This window comes from Rhipicephalus microplus, chromosome 1 (genome assembly GCF_043290135.1).
Source record: "Rhipicephalus microplus isolate Deutch F79 chromosome 1, USDA_Rmic, whole genome shotgun sequence".
Taxonomy (NCBI): Eukaryota; Metazoa; Arthropoda; class Arachnida; order Ixodida; family Ixodidae; genus Rhipicephalus; species Rhipicephalus microplus.
In genome coordinates this window covers 258,876,718-258,899,447 of record NC_134700.1, presented here as the reverse complement: position 1 = coordinate 258,899,447, position 22,730 = coordinate 258,876,718, and the positions used below count along the sequence as shown (strand labels likewise).

The window sequence follows — 22,730 nt, the reverse complement described above, 5'->3', positions numbered from 1 at the left end:
CCCGGATCAGGTGGAGGATAGCTCGATGAGCGGTCAAACTCAATCGAAAGCATGCCGAACTCTCCGAACGCAGCGACGGCCGCCACCACTGCTACACGACGGCTCCTCGTGAAATCGAATAAGTGCTTCGCCCGGACGATGGGGGGAGGAGGGAATAGGTCCGGCGCAACGGAGAAAACTTTTAACCTCGTTGGCCGCAGCAGAGAACGCGCCGCTGAACAGATGATTCCGTTCCTGCGCCCACTCGCGGAACGCGTCGTCGACTGTATTGGAGCTTCAACATCACTTGCCCTCCAGCTCCGCCCCACCCCGCGGCCCCAGATCACTCAGTCGCTGACTCCTCCGTCTCCGCGGTACCACGATGTGCGAGCTCGGTCAAATATACGCCAGCCTCGGGTTATGAGCTTCAAAGGGAACCTCGCTCCTCTTCCGTTCCCTTTCCGCTCCTATTTGCCGATGAAGTACTTCGCGGTAGAAGTGGCAGTCGGTCCAGTTTGCCCCGAGTCAATAGCCATCAGCCGAGTTAAGACCAAAATGGGCTGATACAGGCGCGACCGGCGTGGTGTAGAGGCCCCTTTAGCGTGGTAAGTTGCACTGCGAAAAGGGGGCTCGCTACATTGTTGGAGAGCAGTACCGAAGGCCGATATAGACGAAAGTGGCCATCCCATGGTCGTTTTATTATTGCACGCATCGTCGAAGCTTGAGCGACGTAGAGCGGGTTAGTTAAACCGTAGCAGAAATTACTCACTCGGCCATGGAGTTGCGCAAATAACAAATATGAGCTGTGTTGGACTTTACGAGAGGGTTAAAATGCTATCGGAAATGACAAAACAAAACGTTGCTTTTATTACTTAGTTCATTCTTCACTCTCGGTTTCATTTTAAATGTGTAGCACTTCTTTGCGTACTGCAAGCACTTTTGGTATCTATCTATCTATCTATCTATCTATCTATCTATCTATCTATCTATCTATCTATCTATCTATCTATCTATCTATCTATCTATCCATCTATCTATCTATCTATCTATCTATCTATCTATCTATCTATCTATCTATCTATCTATCTATCTATCTATCTATCTATCTATCTATCTATCTATCTATCTATCTATCTATCTATCTATCTATCTATCTATCTATCTATCTATCTATCTATCTATCTATCTATCTGTCTGTCTGTCTGTCTGTCTGTCTGTCTGTCTGTCTGTCTGTCTGTCTGTCTGTCTGTCTGTCTGTCTGTCTGTCTGTCTGTCTGTCTGTCTGTCTGTCTGTCTGTCTGTCTGTCTCCACAAGTGAATGATGATGAGTGCAGCGTAGCGTCCGTCAGTCCGTCCACGCTTCCGTCTGTTCGTTCTTGCTTCCATGCGTCCGCACGTGCGTTGATTCATGAGTCCATCTGTGCGTCCATCCGTCCGTCCGTGTGTCAAACACACAGAAAGACAGACGACGGGCGGACATGGCCAGCGGAGGATTCACGGTTTGTGGATAAAACCCTCCGAAGCTTCGCCCCATTCATCATTCACTCCGTGGATATGCTGTGATGTGGTTACTACATACATGCATGTATACAGGTGACGACCGACCCATGCCTTAAGGAGCTTCGCCCCTAAAATTATTATGGGAGGGCAAGATTGTTTGATAGATGTGACGCGCTGGTAAAAACATGAATAATTTCGATATCCTGTCACGTACGTCATCAAACACATTCCGCCAAACAGTGGCATTACCTGCGGGCGGGCATGTGCCACTGATATGCAGGTATGTGGCAGATGTGATAGACACTTAATTAGTATCTACCCAGGAACTGGAATAACACACACGGGTAATTTCGGCACGTGAGCGTTAAGAAAAAGCTGACATTGGCAGCGTTGACCCGACGAATGCAAACAATAAATATCAAGGCCGCAGCAGGAATCATACCCGAGCGTTCTACGTGGCAATCAAGTATTCGACCACTGAGTCATACCAGGTCTGAAACTACGTTTCAAATATACCTAAGGTTCGTGAAACGTCATTTGTGATTGCAGTGCTGGCTATCTATTTTTTTAACGTAAGAGCGTTAAAGAGCTCGTTTCGCAGAAATTCTGGTGTCGGCGTCATTGGTTTTGAGCGAAAATTAATCTTATGCATGACCAAAAAATCGAGAAAGATGCAAATAAATTAAATGATAAAGAAATCCTGGGTGCAAGTGGGGATGGAACCCAGATCGTTTGGATCTGATTGGGGATTTAACCGGGCTCGTTTGCGTGGCAAGCGGATGTTGTACACCACGTCTACGCGTCTGCTTGTAGATATAGTGACAATAACTCTCTCTGCTCGAAAATTCAGTGAAAGTAACTTTCATGTTTACAAACATAGGCGTCCTGTGTACATGCTTCACAATGCAACATAAAATATCGCAGCAATGATGCGTAGTACAAGCGTACAATGCGATCTGTGATTATCATTACTTCAGAACATGTTATTATCATTACCTCATCGTTTAAAGCGAGCCACCCACCCCAGAGGGCGCAGCCGCTACTGCGCTTATTCCCTTAAGGCCACGCAGTTGGTGCATAGCAAGTTCGGAAAGGTTCCATGCATTAAGTGTTTGATGTACGCACTAGAGACAAGATATCGCTATTGCGTTCAATTTTTGAAGCCGAAGCTTTGGGGCTACCTAAATTTGTGAACATCGCACATGTATTCATGTGATACAGCCGTCACGGTGGGGTAAAGTCGGTTGTAGTTGAGTATCATCCCCTGAAGCTGATTTTTGTAGCAGTGTCCAGGGCTACCATCAACGCGATCACCAGCGCTTCATATCAGCTTATCGCTTCTGGTGTTGCTGATATTCGTGTTCCTGCCGGCATCGTCGCGCACGTACTAACAACTGGCTACGTAAGCATCTGCTGCTGTTCAACTTATTTCTGTGCGTGCAACATTTGTAAATAGCGTCACTTCATAACAAGTCACTCCATAAAAGAATTACGACATGGTCACCTTCTATACGCATGCTTCGCATAGCGTCAATTTCCAAGGTACATGGGATCTGCCGATTTTTATTTCATCCTATATGTTCTTTTCTCCTAGGTTTCCTTTTCCATAATGAGCAGGTAGGTGTTATGTTCTCTATGTGGCACTTGTCGGCTGTTCCTTCCCTATTTCCTTCGTGTCTTTATGTTTTCTGTATATACAAACTAAGTAATAATAAATATTGCGAAACAAATGCTGCAAATTCTACGGCCTCACTGCAATAAAAAAGCCATTCCCATTCGCTAACTGCGTTAAACTGAGCTGTTGGACTGTTACATTGTATGTAAGTACGCTTATAGATGTAGGGTTCTTTTCAGATGCTCTAGAAAAGTTTGAACACAAGTTTCAAAACAATGTCGCTTCATGCGCTGCCTATGTCATGGCTGCTATTTCACGCTTCCTAATTAACAACTTCGCGCAAAACGGCTAGCGCAATGTTAGCTATTGCGTAAGGCGTCTGACAATGCCGAACAAAGCGTTTGACAAGACAAAGCATTGAAAACAATAAATTAATCTAAAACAGCACCGAAGACGACGCCGAGAGGAAAAAAAGAAAACGCTTTCACAAGTGACCACGCACCCAGGAATCCGAGAAAAGAACAAAATCGCCAGGGACGGAACAGGGTGATACGTGGGCGACAGTAAGGAAGTCTTTCACGTGAATGGTCTTTTGTCACGGAAGCTGTCAACAGATGGTGCGGATGGCCCTCGTAGTTTAACAATGAACAGTATATGCACTTTTACGCACAGCGAGAGAGAAAGAGATGGGGTGCCAAAATTTTTTTTATTCGCGTAAATTAAAAGTGCGCTATCAAAAAGTGAAAAAAGAACAAAACGAAAGCGCGAGAGTGATAGTAGCAGCGTTGTTGAAGCTGCAAGGAAGCGCTTTCATGAAAAATGCCGGCGCAGTCAGAGAGAGAGAGAGAGAGAGAGCCCAACATCCTGGGGAGCCGGAGACCCGCGCTAGCAGCGCGCAGCACTTGAACGCTCGCGTGGGCCTCTTAATTACACGGCTTCGAAGAGAGCGCTGCACGTTCGCGAATTCATTAGCCTGATAGTGGTGCAGATGAAATGAACTGTAAAACGTTTCTCCAAGCTGTCGTTGGCTCAAAGGCTTTTCTTTGCTTGGCGAAGCACATGGGCCTCGCGGCATATAGGCGCGCTGCGATGCACTCGCAGATAATAAGACGGCTTTTCGCGTCCTCTTCCTTCGCCTCTTCTTTAATTCTTGCTGTCCTCACGGTTTTCTTGCTGACGTATTTCTTCTGATTCGTAAAGGCAGTTCTAAGCCGAGGGGTCAGTATGGAACTTCAGGTTAGGAAGCGGGCCAATAAAAGAAGTATGAATTGTTTTTATTGCATTCAGCTGATTACTGTCCAGCGCATAAATTAAGTCAGTGTGTAATTAGCAGGAGCCCTGATGACAAAAACAAACAAACTAATGTGTCTGGGAGGCTAAGCGTCCTTAGTCATAAACGAACGGCATGTATACCTAAAGATTAGCGTGAGTGGAAGTGTAGGAAGAGGCTAGGTGCAAGGCTGCTAACCAAATCCGAAGCTGTAACATTGGACTCGACGGAGTACAGGAATAGTTGCCAAACTATTGAGTTGATATACCTGTAGAGGTTAGGCCCACACAGTGACAATGCAAACAGACATACAACGGTATGCCATGAAGATTTCACCATAAGTTTAATTTTTATCTGGTTATAAAAGCCACCATCGAATAATTTTAGAACAGGCACTCAAATACCCACCTGATTCAAGGTGTTTTTGCGAGTTGAATAACTTTTCTTTTGATAAAGATATGCTTGTTCCGTATCGTATTATACCATTTCTGGAATCATTTATTACATCACTGTTGAAATAAAAGGCACCATACTTCTCTATAACAGTGTCTATTGCTTCAATGTGAAACCACGCATCTTCTCAATACAATTAGCCAAGGTCAAGGCTAGAAGCTAGCCCACTGGCTGACCTCTTATTACTTGCTGGATGGTTAAAGTGTTCATTAGTATAATTATTACTAAATGAATATATCACTGAAATTTATTGTAAAAGTGGCGCCAACATGTGTGAAGAGGTAATTATTTTAATTACCCTAGAGTGCTAACGAACATGGACGAAGCAACAAAACACCATGAGCTCTCAGTGGCATCTAAAAGCCTTGTAATAAAAATCGATTCATACGTGTTGTTTCACAGATTTCGCATGTTCTGTCAATTTAGCTCAGAAAGATTACAATGAGCAGGAGACCAAGCAAAATTATCTTTTGGCCAAAAGGGTCTGGGGAAATCTAGGTCGCAACGATGTGAAGTCATGGGCACTTGACTTGTGCAAGTGTTTTTTTTTGTTATGTTCTGTGTTAAAAGCCTTAACCGTAACGTGGTCAGTATCTGAGAAAGTAATCGTAATATCTCGTACTTGGCAAGCAGCAACACGGCCGACGATACCTTGACGTAATTGACTTCGACGTTCGGTTTCGTGAGTTGCTGTGTTGCCTTAACCGTTCCCTCTTTACTGCATGCTTAATCGGTCGGGCTTCACATTAAGGCGAAGACGCAACGTCTATGCAAGCCAACTTAACAACCTATGAAATTTTGTTGGTCTAGCTGGGCATTTTCATTCTTCCGTGTCACGCAGATGCTGCCTTTGTAAAAGTTCCCAATAACACTAAGATTATCATCATTATTTTCTCTCGCAATAACGCAGAAAAAGTTTTTGGTGCTGTTGAACTTCAGTGATGCGCAGTGATGCGTAGTGAACATTGCCTGAAGAGCTCCTGTATACTTATAAAAAAGGGAAACATAGACAAGGAGCTATTCAACGATGTCCATCCTACAGTGAAAAAAGAAATTATAAAAAAAGAAGGAAAGAAAGGACGAAAGAAAGAGAAAAATAAAGAAAGGACGGATCATACAAACATTCTTTGCAATTAAGTGTCATGTTTAGGATTCTAAACGAACAAGTAAATAAATGACATTGTCGAAATCAGCCAGAGACATCTGCTTGCTTGAATAGTGATGAACAACACACCCTGTCTCAAATGTGCGCTTTGTAAGCAAGATCTAACTTGAGCAATGAAGTGTTAGCGATTTCAAAACGCTGCAGCCAATCCCATGCAGGTACCTAACGTTACCTTCGAGCCATCAGTTATGCTTATCTTGGTATTCGCCTTCTCTGTACCCCTTGGTTGCAAAGACAGCTGCCATGCTATACCTAGCTCGAACAATACGTTTTAAAATTCACACATCAGATAGTATCTTAATCTTATATCTCTAGTTTCACATTTTTTAAGTCTGGCGACTGACTCGGATTGAACGCGCTCTTGATAGAGTTGTTCGGCATGTATCTATAGGGTAACATATTGACACGTTACTCTCGACAAACTTGATGAAAAATGGGCTCGTTTAGTCGACTACTCAAGCAGCGGCTCAGAGAGATCGTCTTCGTCTTCTTTCACTCTTCGATCTCACCCAAGCAAACCATGTGGCAATAGTCCCCCCCTTTGAAAGCATCGACTCGATGCTCGTAAATAAAAAAAAAATGAAGGTATACACACGCAGATATAGAGAACCAAAAGAGGGAGAGTGCCACTACTCGCAGCGCAAATGAGGAAGTTTCGCCAACGCTTCCGCCAAGCGCAAAAAGAAAGGGCATAAACACACACGAGAACACAAACAGCAGCAGCAACGCAATGTCACGGCATGTCGTAGCACGTGAAACCTCAAGGGCTACTGTGTGAAGTAGGGCTTCAGCCGAAGGACATGCACGGTTTCGGGCCGAAGCTGTCGACGAGAAGACGCTGCGCCGTCCGGAAATACCTCGTAGGTAAGATCTGTAATTCGTCTAAGAACCTTGTACGGTCCAAAATAACGGCTTAGGAGTTTTTCGGATAAGCCTGGTCGCCGGACAGGGATCCACACCCACACTCGGTCCCCAGGGTGGTAGGTGACCTTTCGATGGCGGAGGTTGTAACGTCGTGCGTCTGCATCTTGTTGGTGGCTGGTGTTTATGCGAGCTAGCTGACGAGCTTCTTCGGCGTATTGAGTGTATTGCTCAGCATCTTGAGCAAGTTCATTGCTTTCGTCGCACGGAAGCATAGCATCGAGCATGGTTCGCACGTTGCGTCCGTAAACAAGTCGGAAAGGCGGAAATCGCGTTGTTTCTTGCGTTGCCGTATTATAAGCAAACGTGATGTATGGAAGAATCTCGTCCCAGGTTTTATGTTGTACGTCCACGTACATTGACAGCATGTCCGCTATGGTCTTGTTAAGCCTCTCTGTCAGTCCATTGGATTGCGGATGATAAGCCGTTGTTTTTCGATGACTTGTGCAGCTCAGTTTAAAAATGTCCTCCATCATTCGTGCTGTAAATGACGTCCCTCTGTCCGTAATCACGCATGACGGGGCACCATGCCGTAGGACGATTTGGTGCACGAAGAACTGCGTGACTTCAGAGGCCGTGCCACGGGGTAACGCTTTTGTTTCAGCACAACGCGTGAGATAATCTGTCGCACCTATAATCCACTTGTTCCCAGAGGACGACAAAGGGAAGGGCCCGAGAAGGTCCATTCCCACGAGGTCAAACGGTGTCCGTGGTGGTGCGATCGGCTGGAGCAGGCCCGCGGGTCTCACAGGCGGAGTCTTGCGGCGCTGGCACTCACGGCAGCCTTTCACATATCGATGTACACTAGTTGATAGTCGCGGCCAGTAATACTGTTGGCGTACTCGGGCGAGAGTTCGCGAATAGCCCAAATGTCCTGACGTGGGCTCGTGGCACGCCAGGAGGATTTCATCACGCATGTCGGTAGGAACAACGAGTAGGAAGGCCTTGTCGCTACCACGGGCGTTTTTCTTGTAAAGGATGCCTCTTCTTAGACAAAAAGAGGACAGTTCGCGAGCAATGTGTTCAGGGACCTGAGAGTTGCGGCCTTCCAGGGAATCAATGACTGGGCGTAATTCATCGTCTGCCCGCTGCTTTGACATAAATTCGGAGTCACTAACTGCTCCGAGAAAGGCATCTTCATCTTCGGAGCCCCTGACAGCGTTTTCCACAGGTGCTCGAGAAAGCGCGTCGGCGTCTTCGTGTTTGCGCCCTGACCTGTACACAATCGTAATGTCAAACTCCTGCAAACGCAAACTCCACCGTGCGAGACGGCCGGATGGATCTCTGAGATTTGCCAGCCAGCAGAGCGAGTGGTGGTCAGTCACCACTTTGAAGGGACGACCGTAGAGGTAAGGCCGAAATTTGGTCGTTGCCCATACGACTGCGAGGCATTCTTTTTCTGACGTAGAATAGTTGGTCTCAGCTCGAGAAAGAGTACGACTGGCGTAAGCTATCACATGCTCAACGCCGCCGTGTCGTTGTACAAGGACAGCGCCAAGTCCGACGTTGCTGGCATCTGTATGAATTTCTGTAGCAGCGTCTTCATCAAAATGGGCAAGAACAGGGGCTGTTTGCATTCTCTGTCGTAACTCTGTGAACGCTGTATCTTGTTCTGCGCCCCAAGTAAAGGGTACGTCATCTCGGGTGAGTCGCGTAAGAGGTTCAGCTATCTTAGAGAAGTTGGCGATAAATCGGCGATAATACGCGCACAAGCCGAGGAAACGGCGTACTGCTCTTTTATCTGATGGGACAGGGAAGGCGGCGACAGCAGCAGTTTTGTCTGGATCAGGTCGCACTCCATCTGCACTAATGACATGTCCCAGAAATTTCAGCTCTTCATAGCCGAAATGGCATTTTTGGGGTTTCAGCGTAAGTTCAGCTGTGCGAATGGCTTCCAGAACCTTTCTCAGACGCTTCAGATGTTCTTCAAAGCTCTCGGAAAAGATGACCACATCATCGAGGTAGACAAGGCAGCTTTGCCACTTCAAGCCAGCGAGAACTGTGTCCATCATCCTCTGAAAAGTGGCTGGTGCAGAACAGAGGCCGAAGGGAAGAACTCGGAATTCGTAAAGTCCGTCTGGAGTCACAAACGCGGTTTTTTCTCGGTCTCGTTCATCCACTTCAATTTGCCAATAGCCACTCTTTAGATCGATGGACGAAAAATACTTCGCACGTCGTAACCTGTCGAGGGAGTCGTCTACTCGTGGAAGCGGGTAGACGTCCTTTTTTGTGACGCTATTAAGCTTCCTGTAGTCAATACAGAATCGCAGCGTTCCGTCTTTTTTCTTTACTAGAACGACTGGCGAGGACCAAGCGCTGCTGGATGGTTGAATAATCCCGTCATCGAGCATCTCTTTTACTTGTGTCTGAATAGCCTCGCGTTCTTTGGCAGAAACGCGATAAGGCTGCTGCCGGATGGGGCGGACGTCATCGTCGGTAATAATTCGATGCTTCGTGAGGTGTGTTTGACGGACTTTAGAAGAAGAGGCGAAGCAAGATCTAAACTCCCTTAAAAGGTCGTGAAGTGCAGCCTTTCTCTCGTCTGACAGCGTCGAATTAATGTCGATGTGGTCTAGAAGTTCCTTATCCTCATGCGTTTCCTCGGACGCGAAGCACTCCGTGACGTCGGCAACAGGTTCTCCATAAGCTAAGGTGGTTCCACGGAAAAGATGCCGGTGCTCGTAATTGAAGTTCGTAGCTAGTATCGTTGACTGTCCGTCACGGACGCGCACAACACTTCGGGCGGCGCATACACCTTGGAGCAGCAGAAGTGATAAGTTCCTTTCAGCCACCACGTCGCCGTCTTGGAAGTCTTCACAAGTGACTTCGATGGGAACAGTTGCTCGAGGTGGCAGCGTCACACTGTCGTCAGCAACACGCAGCGCAAGTCTACGGCAGTTATCGGCGTCTCGATCTGTTGCGCCTTGAGTCGAGAAGGTCACGATGCGCTCACGGAGATTTATGATGGCACCGTATTCCCGAAGGAAGTCCATGCCGATAATCAGCTGACGCGAACAGTCGGGGAGAACGAGGCAGCTGAGCACAAACGTTGACGCACGAATTTTCACTCTTGCGGTACAGCGACCCAGCGGTGTTACAACGTGTCCTCCAGCTGTTCGAATTCGCGTTCCATTCCACGGCGTGATCACTTTCCTGAGATCTTTCGCTAGCCTCCCGCTGATGATCGAATAGTCTGCACCAGTGTCTACCAATGCACTGACCTGAAGACCGTCAACCAGCACAGGTATGTCGAGCGACACGCGGTCACTAAGTTCAGATGCGGATGTCGGCGTTTCTTCGGCACTGCGATTATTCTCTGACGAAATGCCTTCGGCGTTGCGTGCAAGCATCGATGGGAGGTCTTCCGCACTTTGAGTCCCAGCGACCTTGCCCCCGAAGGCCGCTGCCTTCAGTTTTCCCGACGAGGGCTCGGGGAGCGTTCCCGTGCCGTCACCCCAAAACGTGGCCCAGTGGTTGCGGGTCTCCTCGGAGATGGTGACCGCGATTGCCGTCGTGTAAAGGGTGCACGCTGTTGCGCGAGATATTCTTCGATATCTCTTGGCCTTTGACCAATTCGGGGACGAGGGGAATTGACGGAAAATCCGCGCAGTCCAAGTTGTCGGTATGGGCATTCGCGGTAAATGTGACCAGCCTCACCGCAATGATAGCAGAGGGGTCGTCTGTCTGGCGTACGCCAGAGATCAGACTTGCGCGTCGGTGTACGGCGACTATCGATGTCCAAATCAGCGTGCGCTGACTGAATCGCGACTGACGGCATCATTGTCTGGATCGGGACGTATGGCATTGTCTGGATCGGGACGTGCGGCACTGTCTGGATCGGGACGTGCGGCACTGGCTGGATCGGGACTCCTTGACCCGAAAGTGGAGTGGCAGATCGCAAGGCTTCCGCGTACGTACGACGGCGACTGTCAGTAGACACAGGAGCCGTTTCCAGATCAACCGACGTGGGCGGAAAACGATGGGCGTGCAGCACCTGCTGGACCTCGTCGCGGATGACACTGGTGATAGAACCAACATCGATTTGCCTAGTCCCGTACATCTTTTCCATTTCTTCCCGGACGACAGATCGAATGATCTCGCGAATCCATTCGGGGCTCTTGCTCCCAGGGGTGGCGAAAATCTCGGCAGTTGAGGCAGCATTCACTTGACGGTCAAACTGGGCAGACCGTTGGTGCAGTACTCGCTCCATTGTTGCCGCTTCAGTAAGGAACTCAGCAACACTTTTGGGGGGACTACGCACCAAACCAGCAAAAAGTTGTTCCTTCACACCACGCATGAGGTGGCGCAACTTTTTTTCTTCTGCCATAGCAGGATCCGCTCGCTTGAAAAGCCGTGTCATGTCCTCGACGTACATCGAGACGGTCTCGTTGGGCATCTGGATGCGTGATTGAAGTGCACGCTCCGCCCGTTCGCGGCGGTCGGGACTCCTGTAGGTCTCCAGGAGGCGACGCTGGAACTCGCGCCAAGATGTCAGAACATCATCCCTGTTCAAAAACCACGTCTTGGCACCGTCTTTTAGGCACGTGTACACGTTCCGGAGCTTCGCGGCATCATCCCAGTAATTGATCGCTGCGACACGTTCGAACTCACTCAGCCAGTCGTCAACATCTTCATGCTGCGCTCCGTGAAAGGGGCTAGGCATGAGCGGGTTCTGGACGGTGCAGTAGATCGGCGTGGAAGGTGTCGGAGCTTGCATGGGATCTTGTGTCGAAGTCATAGTCGCTGCGTCAGTGGTTGGTGTCTCAGGCGGTAGGCCTCGTTGGCGGCGGCTTACTCTATGAACAGGAGTGTCCACGGGTGCAGGGCTTGTGTTCCGGCTGCTGGACGGGGTCTTGGGCATCAGGTGGATTGCGAGACGTTGTACCCAGCACCTCCACCAGTCTTGTCACGTTACTCTCGACAAACTTGATAAAAAATGGGCTCGTTTAGTCGACTACTCAAGCAGCGGCTCAGAGAGATCGTCTTCGTCTTCTTTCACTCTTCGATCTCACCCAAGCAAACCATGTGGCAATATCTAAGATATCGTTCCTACGGCGTCTCGAACTCCAATATTCTTATGCACGGCTCTATGCACAATAGCACACGCCACAAGTTTCCGGAAGGAAACATAGCGGTACGCGTTTAGCACCAAGGTGGCAGTTATAGTCGCTCTGGCGCGGTTCCCAGACTCGAGAGAAGCGGGCCGCTCTTTTGTCGAGTGGCAGGGCTGCCTACCATTGTTTGTGTCACGCGAAACAGCGCTTACTTCGCGTACCCAGCTGGACCCGTTTGGAGAGGGCGTGTCACGTGTGTCTTTTGATCCAATGGTGCACAGTGAACGAAGAGAGCAGACTCGTAGCTCGCGGCAGTTTCTTATTGGCTCGTCCCCACCTACGCGGGCCGCGGTGTGGACACGAGCTGTCTTCCTTTCGCATGCAATCAATGACACACACATCGCATGCTGCAGCCGTGCCCAGGCTCAGCAGATTCACCCTACAATGCTGCGAGAGTTGAGCACGCTGTGCCTCGCTAGGTGGGACGTCTTCGTGCATTGGACGCGGATAACGTTAGATGCTTGTTTTTGGTGATATCCATGGTACTCCTTGTCTTCCTGATATATGTACTTAATGGGCGTATTGTGGAAACAAGACGTCAGGACGCAATATTTCGGGACAAATGGTGTGGTCGCGTGAGCTATATTTGAGATACATAAGCCCGCATTTAAAGAAAGGTATAGTTATACGATATTTGCCACGACCTTTTTTTGGAGTGCACATATTCGTATACCGTTGTGCGTTTGCTCTCTCTCTGCCCGTGTGTGTGTGTGTGTGTGTGTGTGTGTGTGTGTGTGTGTGTGTGCGTGTGTGCGTGCGTGCGTGTGTGTGTGTGCGTGTGTGTGTTTGCGTGCGTGCGTGCGTGTGCGTGTGTGCGTGCGTGCATGTGTGCGTGTGCGTGTGTGTGTGTGTGTGTGTGTGTGTGTGTGTGTGTGTGTGTGTGCCAGCTTTCTTAATTTATGCGTAGTCATATTTATGGCCATTCACGGATACGTCAAAGAGAGTGGCGGCTGTCAATAATTTTAACGAGCGTCAGAAAATCCGCATGTACATGCATTGTATTGCATGCAGCAGCATCGATGGCATGGGTACCATGAATAATCCGCTACTGCCAATCTGTGTGACCTGTCTTAAACCGCGAAAGTAGCAGAATAACCACCTTGTTATTATTTTTGTTATTGGTATTGCGGCATACTGTCTTCCGAGGGGCCTGCTAAGAATACCGGCAGTACTGGTGGACAGCACATTGACTTTCCCAGTGAGGCTTTAGCTACTATGACTGTCAGAAATACTCTCCGCTGCAAGTTTTTACTTCATTGTTTGTATAGCAACCTATATTGAAATGTTTGTATAACGGTCTCTTTGGATAGAGCAGCATGCACTGAAACATGTAGTGCACAACATCAACAAGGTAGTATGCGGTGACACTTTTCCTTGAACTGAAATGCTAAGTGACTGTGTTTTTGCGCGAAAAATGTCACTGACACCCCAATGCTACTGAAAATAATGCGAGCAAGGCATAGTGAATAGAAGTTGTTATTGCTTTCGCGTCAGGATGATATGAATGCTTATGAAGATACCCTTAGCTTTGTGTATGGCACCATCACTAGATAATGGGCTGAGCTGCGCATGTTTAATGTTTTCAAGAGCAGAAGCTAGAAGTCTGTGCCTTAGCAAGCTTTCAGCCTGACAGGGATGCTGACGTTTCATATCTTCCAGAAAATATTATGCCAGACTTTGATCCCGCAGTGAAGCAAGGATTCTTCCTACCACATCAACACATTCTTAGAAAAACAATTCCATATTTTTTTGTGAAAAATAAGGGTATTTTAGAAGCTTCTTTGCAAGCGGAGGACCGAGAAAAAGTTTCTTGTAGCCACGCATTTTTCAATGGGTGGCCTCTGAGGTTTCTAACACACGAGGTTCAAGCAGGAAGCGAACGTCTAGAATCTCTATGCAAACATGACTTAGTAGAGAAGAAGATTCGTACACCTGGTACGTCACAATGTACCACGTGACTTCTTGGCCTTATACGGAGCTTCTTTTAAGTGCGAGATCACCGCTTGAAGAAAACACGCTGCGCGTGATGCAAAGACTTCATTAGGGCTCACTTCCTCCTGGTGGTGCATTTATCTCGGCATTCAAGGAAGCAGGCACGCCTTGTCCAAGATCGGCTGCTGTCACGTCTTTCTAAATACATCCGGCTATACGCTGCTCTTTGCTAAGTAGCTCCAACCGGAAGTTTTTGCTCCCGGCACTGGCTGGCTTAGTTCCTGGCCTTGCGAGCTTCGTCAGTCTGAAGCACATAATTCTCACTTAGGAGAAACTTAGGAGTGGAGATTTTTATTTCAACCAATCCGAGGCAGCACTGTGAACTACTGTCGAGAATATGTTACGGAAATAATTTGTAAAAACAATTCGCATTATAATGCTCGAAATTTTCGCGCAGCCTGCGTAAGTTGCATAGTCAATAATGAAGAGTGAAGTTGGTCATCTCTGACGGACTCCAAATCAAAGGTAATCTTGAATACCATCTGCATGCACTGGAAGGAGGGACCATTTGTAGTTTGTGCAGAACTTTTATCATCGTTCGCGTACTATTGTCATGTCGTACTTCTGGATATACATGCTCCCGTTAGTACCTCTAATTTACTCGGGAGATGTTGTCAAACTGTTGAATGCAATATTAGATCATCACATTGACGTTAGAGGAAATCGAAGCACAGTAATGCGATAAGTTTATCAATTTTATATATTGTTTGCTAAGTTGTTAACTTATTCGTCTATAATTATAAAAGCTACGCAGTTACTCCATCTACATTAGCAGAGACATTGCCATTGTTTCTATGGGCGCGAGAACACCCTTGAGGGAACATTTGTGTTAGTTTTTATAAGGCAGCGCTGCGCAATGAAGCCCGTGATTGAAATGGTTTAAATGCCCTGACAGAAATGGTTAATGGTAGTCCCGATTGCCTTTTCCCCTTTCTTTTAAGCATTATACAACGAATATAAAAGACTCAGGTCTTAGACCGAACAAGGCCTTCGTTAATATATTGATGGGCTATGCATACCCTCCCTTGAGGTTTAAGCTAAAGTGCTTGAACATAATTTAAGACAATGCACGACAAGCCTACACAAGAGAAGAAGGTGTTGAAATATGTTCAAATACTGCCAGCAACTGACCCAGGTTTCAGTCATTAAGCTAAAGTACTCTAAGTAGGTAAAATTAGGGTCTGTTTGCAAGCTGTGTCTGTTTGCAGCGATTTGTGAGCCTCAGCTGGGGTTTCTGGGCACCCGAGTCTTTCGTTTACAACATTATGCCATCTGTTTTTTTTTACGTATTTGAATTTCTCCTGTAAAACTTGTTTTCAGTGCTCGGTGGAAATTACGCTTTAATGTTTCAGAAGCTTCAGGATTATTTAAGGTGATTTTGTTAAGAATGCGCGCCAGAGGTGAACAGTTTAGTTTATTCAAGAGCTTACACAGCTACCAGCGATAACGCTAGAACCTTGCATAGCAAATGTATGAAAGCCGACGCGCTTTTCCGCTTGTCATATTACACAACGGCCGACGCTTGTCGCGTCGCTTTCAGTGTACGCTGTCGTCCTTTATGAAAGGTAACTCGCGAGTGTTTCGCCTGCACTCTGCAACGAATGCCTGCAGCAACGTCAACCGAATGCTGAAGAAATCGCGTCCGCTTTTGGCGGCACCACCCGTTGTCAGATCTTATCGACAGCGTTATCTAGCAGCGCTTGTAAAACGGTCATGATTTGTTATTTTGTTAGTCAACAGATGGCGCCAAAAGCCGACTGCCATAGGCAGCTGCCGCAGAGCTCATGCCACGCGCTCGCGTATTCCCTTTCATAAACGACGACAGTGTACAGTGTGTATTGCTTATACTCAACATTTTCATTTCCCCGGAACAGGTTCTTCTCCCAAATAAAGAGTTTAGTCTTGAACACGCTGACTGCTTCGTTCGTCGACGTCCCCACCACGTGACTAAAACTCCGCTGATTCTGTCAGGCGTGCGCGCACATTTAAAGACCACAGATGTATATTTATACCCCTGTATACTTCAAACCTAACTTACACCTCATTCTCGTTAGAATAATAAAGCGGACCTCTTGTAAGAACGAAGCCGGTAGGGTTAACGCAGCGCACGCTTTAAAACACACAGAAGAGAACAGGAACAATATGAACGCCACCTCAGTAATCTCCGCAAAACGCGTGTTTTTTTTTTCTACAGTTTCACCTGCTGAAGCCAATAAGTTATTTTTGAACTAACCCGTCAAAGGACAGGGTCTGAATGGCCGTCTTGTCACCTACCGAGCCATGTGGCGCCGCATGTGCCAACGTCATTATTTACTTTCTTTTTCTTTTGGCTTCAAAGTACACGAGCATCCCATAAATCCCAGCTCGCAGGCGAATGAGTGGTGAAACTTAAACACAATACAAAAAGGAATGTTACGAGTGCACATGAAAGTTAAGAGTGAAAGAGGGAAAGAAAACAGGAAAAAAAAAGACAGTGAGAGCGCCTGTCGAAATCTTTTCGCAAGAATCATTTTCGCCGGCCTGCTTTTCCTCTGGCCGCCCTTATTCTACGGAGCTTTTCTCATCACCCGACGCGGCGGAGGTGACGAGACGAAGGCGACGCCCCAGCACGGAGAGCCCGTGGAGGGCCTCCCCGAAGGCGCGAGCGGTGGTCGCCTGGCCGCGCAGAGTGAAATTCCGCGAGCTGGCGGCTCGTAATTTGTGGTGATGTACGTCAGCAAGCGAGACGCGGACAGCTTCTTCTTCGAGAATGCTCGGCCAAGGGCCATTGTTCGGAATAACTTGACAGTGCCAAAAGGCACCCTTCGACACGGGTATTGCGACACTACATCAAGCGTGAGACAGCTACAGCACTCTCCCTGGGCGAGCACCGCACGCGGCATGCCGAACTGGCGAGAGAGAGAGAGAGAGAGAGAGAGAAAAGAAACGAAAGACGGAAAATAAAAAAAAGGAAAAAACACCACTTTTTAGTGCCCGCATATGTTGCCTTGTCTCAGTTCATATCCTTTCGACGCGCTCGAACGGACGGTGCAGCGAGAAAAAAATTAAAAAAAATGAACAACCGTAAGTGAGGTTTATTGCTGCCATAAAACTTTCATTAACGCTTTCGCTACTTGTCTTTCTACGTGTTTAATGCTATTTATAAGACGACGAGCTTTCTACATGATCGCAACCAGTTAGAAGAAGCAAGAAGAAAGAGGAGGAGGAAGGGAAGAAATGAAAGGCTGGGAGGTCAACCAGACGCACGTCCGGTTTGCTACCCTGCATTGGGGGAAGGGGTGAGGGGATTAAAGGAGAAGAGAGAGAGAAGTGAAGGGCAACGTGTATGTAGGTGTGACCTTGTCCATTGCACGCTTATAAGCGGTCGCGTAGTCCGGTCGTCTTTAGAAAACTTAGCAGTGCCCGCGTCGCTTTGCTGGCCAGCGACGCGTAGAGCCATGAGCCAAGTATCTTCTCTTCGGAAAAAGGTCTACTGTCTAATGTCTCCAACGTTTCGCGTAGCAAATTGCGTTCGCTCGCAAAACGTTCACATGAACACAGTAGATGTTCTATTGTCTCGTCAGTGTCGCACGATTCACATCGGGAGCTATCCGCCATTCCTATGCGAAAGGAGTACGCCTTTGTAAAAGCTACTTCTAACCACAGGCGGCACAGTAAAGTTGCATTCTGGTGGGAGAGGTCCGATGGAACTTGAAGCTTTCTCGATGGGTCAATTTGTGTAGGCGGCGGTTCCTGACACTGGGGTCACTCAGCCAAGTTTCCGACATGGTGTTAGCGAACGAGTGAAGGCCCCTTGCAGCGTCGGTTCTCGACAATGGAACTGGGGTTGTCTGGGCGTCCGCGTGGGCGGATCGGGCAGCATTATCAGCAAGGTCATTACCGACAATACCACAATGTCCCGGTAACCACTAGAACACCAAGTCATGTCCTTTCGATAAAACTTCGTGAATCACTTCTCTTATTTCATTCACTAGTTGTTGATGCTCCCTCTGTCGTAAAGCTGATTGCAAGCTCTGAAGGGATGCCTTGGAGTCACAGAACACAGCCCATTTTTGAGGTCGGGCTTCCGCGATATAAAGTATAGCAGCACGTAAGGCGGCAAGCTCCGCTGCTGTGGATGTTGTCCTATGCGACAGTTTGAGCTTTATAGTGACCTGGTACGCCGAGATGACAACAGCACCTGTGGAGCTGTCAGCCGAGACCGATCCATCGGTGTAAATGTGGGTCCTCTGGCCGTATATTTCGTTGAGTAGCGACAATGTCACCTGTCGTATGACCACTGTTGAATGATGGCTCTTGTTCGTTATTCCCGGAATAGTGAGGCACACCTGTGGTTGTTGTAGGCACCACGGGGGTGACGCTGGTCTTGTTGCGGGAGTGAAGCCAAAAGGGAGGCATTCTCTATGGGCAGAAATATTCTTTGAAAAGATCGCGTGTGGTCTTTAAAGTGGCAACACTGCAACATAGTGACCAGGAGCTCGGCAGAGGTGTCTTATGTGAGCTCTCAAATTGTCAGTGGTGATGTATGTTCGAATTGGATGCTCTCTTGCGATCATAATCGCCCCGTAGGTTGAGGTGCATCGCGGCAATCCTAAGCACACGCGTAGTGCTTGTCCTTGCAGACTTTCGAGAGTGCGGATGTTCGTCTTGCACGTACTTGCCAGTAACGGCAACCTGTAGCGCAAAAATCCCAGAAACAGTGCTCTGTATAGCTGCATCATTGACCTTATTGATGCGCCCCAAGATTTTCCGCAGAGGAACCGCATTATATGGACAATGGAAGTTAGCCTTCTCTTCAGGTAATTGCAGTGGGCACTCCACGAAAGGTCCCTGTCAATAATCACACCCAGGAAGCGATGGTTCTTCTGGTATGGAATATTTTGTCCATTGATGGTAACGGGGTATTGTGTCATGGCTCTGCGGGTAAACGCAACCAATGCCCATTTCTCCGTTGAGACGGAAAGACCTTGCTTGCGGAGATATGAGCATGTCAAGGTGGCAGCCTGCTGGACTCTTGCACGTACTTGTAGACGAGTTACAGCCGAAGTCCATAGACAAATATCGTAAGCATAGCAAGAAGAGTGTTGATAGAACAGACAGGCGGAAGATGTAGAATAAAAAAAAACTGTTTGTGGTGTTTTCGTTTGTTTTTCATATTCACGTGCTCTTGGAGCCACTGTCCAGCAGTGATCTACTGCGCCCTGCCAACTTTACGTCAGAACTGGCCGCAGTCAAAATCATGTGTAAAACTGCGAACGAAAGTTATTAGAAGCGCAGCGTGAATGATATCTGCAATCCCTAAACCTCAGTAAATTTCCGTTTTTGCACTCCACTTCCTTTTTTTACCAGGATCTTAGGTACTGATTGCGTTCCGTATATTATACAGTTCACAATACTGCATCTTTTCTACATCAGCATTCTAATGGAGAAACATGGTTCCTTACAACACAAACAATAAACTCGGAAGATTTGGGTGTATTCTGATCTGGCCCGCGCGAGAGAATTGGGAAGGCAAAAGATGATGGAATAGAAAGAATGGCTCGCCGTACGGAAGGGACACTACGGGTCCAGGAACTCAATAAAAACGCCGAGAGATTATTCGTTCGCGAAGTTTGTTCTCAAAAAGTGCACAATTACCTCTGCTCAAAGTGTAGCGAGGAAAATTTCAGTCTCTATTTTGTGCGCGAAACAATGGGACGCCGAGGTCTACCCTCCTACTGGGTGAATGCCACATCTGCTGTGAGTTTACAGACTACACCAATCGCGCTTATAAAAAGCATATTTTTTTCACTTTTATAGATGCTGGGTGGTCATTGGGCGAACATGGGCATCCATTGGTGATTGTAGGGTTAACATCATTTGCCCATCTACACTTGCATAGCACGGGAACTACACGTGAGAGTAAGAGCAGCATGACTCTTCGACAGTCGTCACTTAAAATAGTGCAGGACATTCTCGCGCATATTTAGACTTACTGCCTCCGGTATCTGGCGTCACCTTCAAATTCAGATGCATGGGATTGTAGAGTGGAGGGAAGTACCAACTACGCAGACACCTCTTTCCCAGCACCCATGGCCTGCCTAGAACACTGTCGGCGATAACACCGTGGCGTCGAGCCCACGTACAACGCAGTTGAGGCACCAGTCCCTCTTTACCCTTTACCCCCTTTTTTTTCGTCCTTTAAGATTTTGGGCTTTGCTAATCGGTGTGACACCAGAAACGTTGCGCTCACAAATAGTGTAATATGCCAATTTATGTACTGTATGAGCTCATGTACACTATTGTGATTTATGACGGTCGAAGATGATGACAGATCTAAAAAGTTAATTCGAAATTTATTTCAGAGCCCTTTACTGTCCTGGTAACTAAGTTGGGGGTCTCTAAAACAGCGGACATATCATCATTGATATCATGTCGATAATCTCGTTAAGAAAAAAAATCTGCAAGCAGCGTGTTTTTACAATTAAATTAACAAAACGTGGCACATTGCCTTCAGCGAAGAACTTTACCTGCTAAGGTGTACCGCTGGCAAGCTTAAGAACGTGCCTTTGATTCCTGGCAATGGCGGCCTGATTTCGATGGAAGAGAAATGAAGAAACACCTTTGTACTTACATGAAAATATACGCTAAATAACCGAGGTTGTCCATTTTATTAGACGTTTCCACTGTGGCGTGTCTCATAATTATATTGTGCTTATGACACGTGAAAACTTTCGAACCTATTCAGTTATAGCCAGCCAAAATCAGCCTGCATCGTTAACTTCTCTGCATTTTCAGTACTGACTCCCTCCCTACTGTCCCTGTTTTCGTTCATGTTCCCTACAGACACGTGCACAAATGTTGTTTACCGATGGTATTGCTTCAGCTCACTGTAAACTTCGCTACCTAATGAACAAGTCGAAGGCAAACGAACTTCACCTGTTTGGTATTAATTAATGACAACGCTTTTCGGGAAGAAAAAGGGGTGCGTGGCGGTAAAAACAACACTTGACATTCATATGAATAGCTTTTAACATGAATGTGAACGAAGGATTTTGATGGAAAACCCCGACATGCCCCACAAGCGTTTGGATCGAATCAAATTATCTCAAGGAAAGGATGTCCGAGATGTTCTCTCCCTATAAGAATAAAATAGAGTGCTTTCCTTCTTTTTTTGCGAAAGCTGTATATCATTTCGTTTAATAGCTAAGCCGTAAATTGTTTAAGCGTAAGGCTTTCTTTTTCTATGTTTTTATCGCACTCATAATGAATTCCCCCAGTGAGTCCTTTCCACCTGCCGCCTTTCCCGCTTCTCTTTTCACCCACTGCCACGCTCCCATTTATTGCCTCCTTGAATCCGCCTTAACGGCACCCTTCGCTTGAAGCAGCGATAAGCAAAGAATACTTAAAGACGCGAGACGGAGCTACAAGGTTTCGGGTCCGATATATCGACGCTGGTAGCTAGCTTTAATCAATGCGGCCATGCTTTTTCCTGTCTCGGTCGAGTGGTACGATCCCGCTAGGGCGATTACTTTGGCTGTTTCTATGAAACGTGGTTCATACTTCTGAGCGATTTCTTTGTCGTAAATGCCGTGACAGCGTTTGTACGCACGCACGCACGCACTCATGCACGCACGCGCGCACGCACCCATGCACGCACGCACGCACGCACGCCCGTACGTATGTATGTATGTATGTATGTATGTATGTATGTATGTATGTATGTATGTATGTATGTATGTATGTATGTATGTATGTATGTATGTATGCATGCATGCATGCATGCATGCATGCATGCATGCATGCATGTATGTATGTATGTATGTATGTATGTATGTATGTATGTATGTATGTATGTATGTATGTATGTATGTATGTATGTGCACATACGCACGCACACAGGTGGTCCATAACGTAATTTAGGGATCATATTGTGAAGTGACTGTACGCCGCAGCGTATCTGACCCGGTTGGAATTGGAGGGCGAAATTCACTGACGCATGCATATTCGCGTGCTCGCTCTCTCAGCAGTCTGCAACCATCGGGAGAGTAAGGAAGGGCCTTACCGTACACCTCGTTTTCAAATGTCATGCAAGCCGTAATACTGTGCTCGTTGGAACGAAGTAATAGCATCAACTTTCGTGTAAAACATGACATGCCCATAGTCTAAACTTTTCCTATCATTAAGGCAGCACATGATAATGACAGTTTGTCGGAATGCCGATAATGTGATTTTGGGGCTGTTGACAAAGAGACAACGCCAAAGGGACTTTAAAGGACTCTGCAGAGGAGGTCTACAGTGATAACATCGACGCCCGCAATTTTTGCTAGATGTGATGTGTCGCTGGAGGAAGAGCCTACTTCAAAACTGTCTAATCAGTTGTAACGTTTTCATAAAACATTTTTTCTATCAATTCACGGATATTACTTTTTGTACATACTATGTATGCATGTATGTAGCCCTGGTATGCACTCGTTCTGTAGTACTATCTTTACAGCTCGAGAGTAAGGGTCAGACTTTAAACAACAGAAACAAATACATATTAACAGTATTGCAGTTCAATGATTTGCGGTATTTCTTGCGAACATCGAATTATGTCACTTCCTAAGTGGCCACTAAAAATAAAGTTGGTTCGAACGTGAACGTTGCAATAAAAGTTGCTCTGTCATGGACTGGATTTGTTGGAAATAAGAGTACGTGGAATGTTCTTTGCCTTAAGAAGTTACGTTTGAATTCCTGTGA

At 47.0% G+C, this 22,730-nt stretch overlaps 1 protein-coding gene across 1 annotated transcript in view; it reads left to right on the top strand.

Annotated features, from left to right (window-relative positions):
* The first annotated feature begins 14,292 nt into the window (after positions 1–14,292).
* LOC142814667 (lachesin-like) overlaps positions 14,293–22,730 on the top strand; it is a 251,967-nt gene continuing 243,529 nt past the window's right edge. Inside the window, exon 1 of the mRNA XM_075893833.1 lies at positions 14,293–14,474. The gene's annotated coding sequence lies outside the window, so the exon portion shown is untranslated. The remainder of the gene's footprint in view (positions 14,475–22,730) is intronic.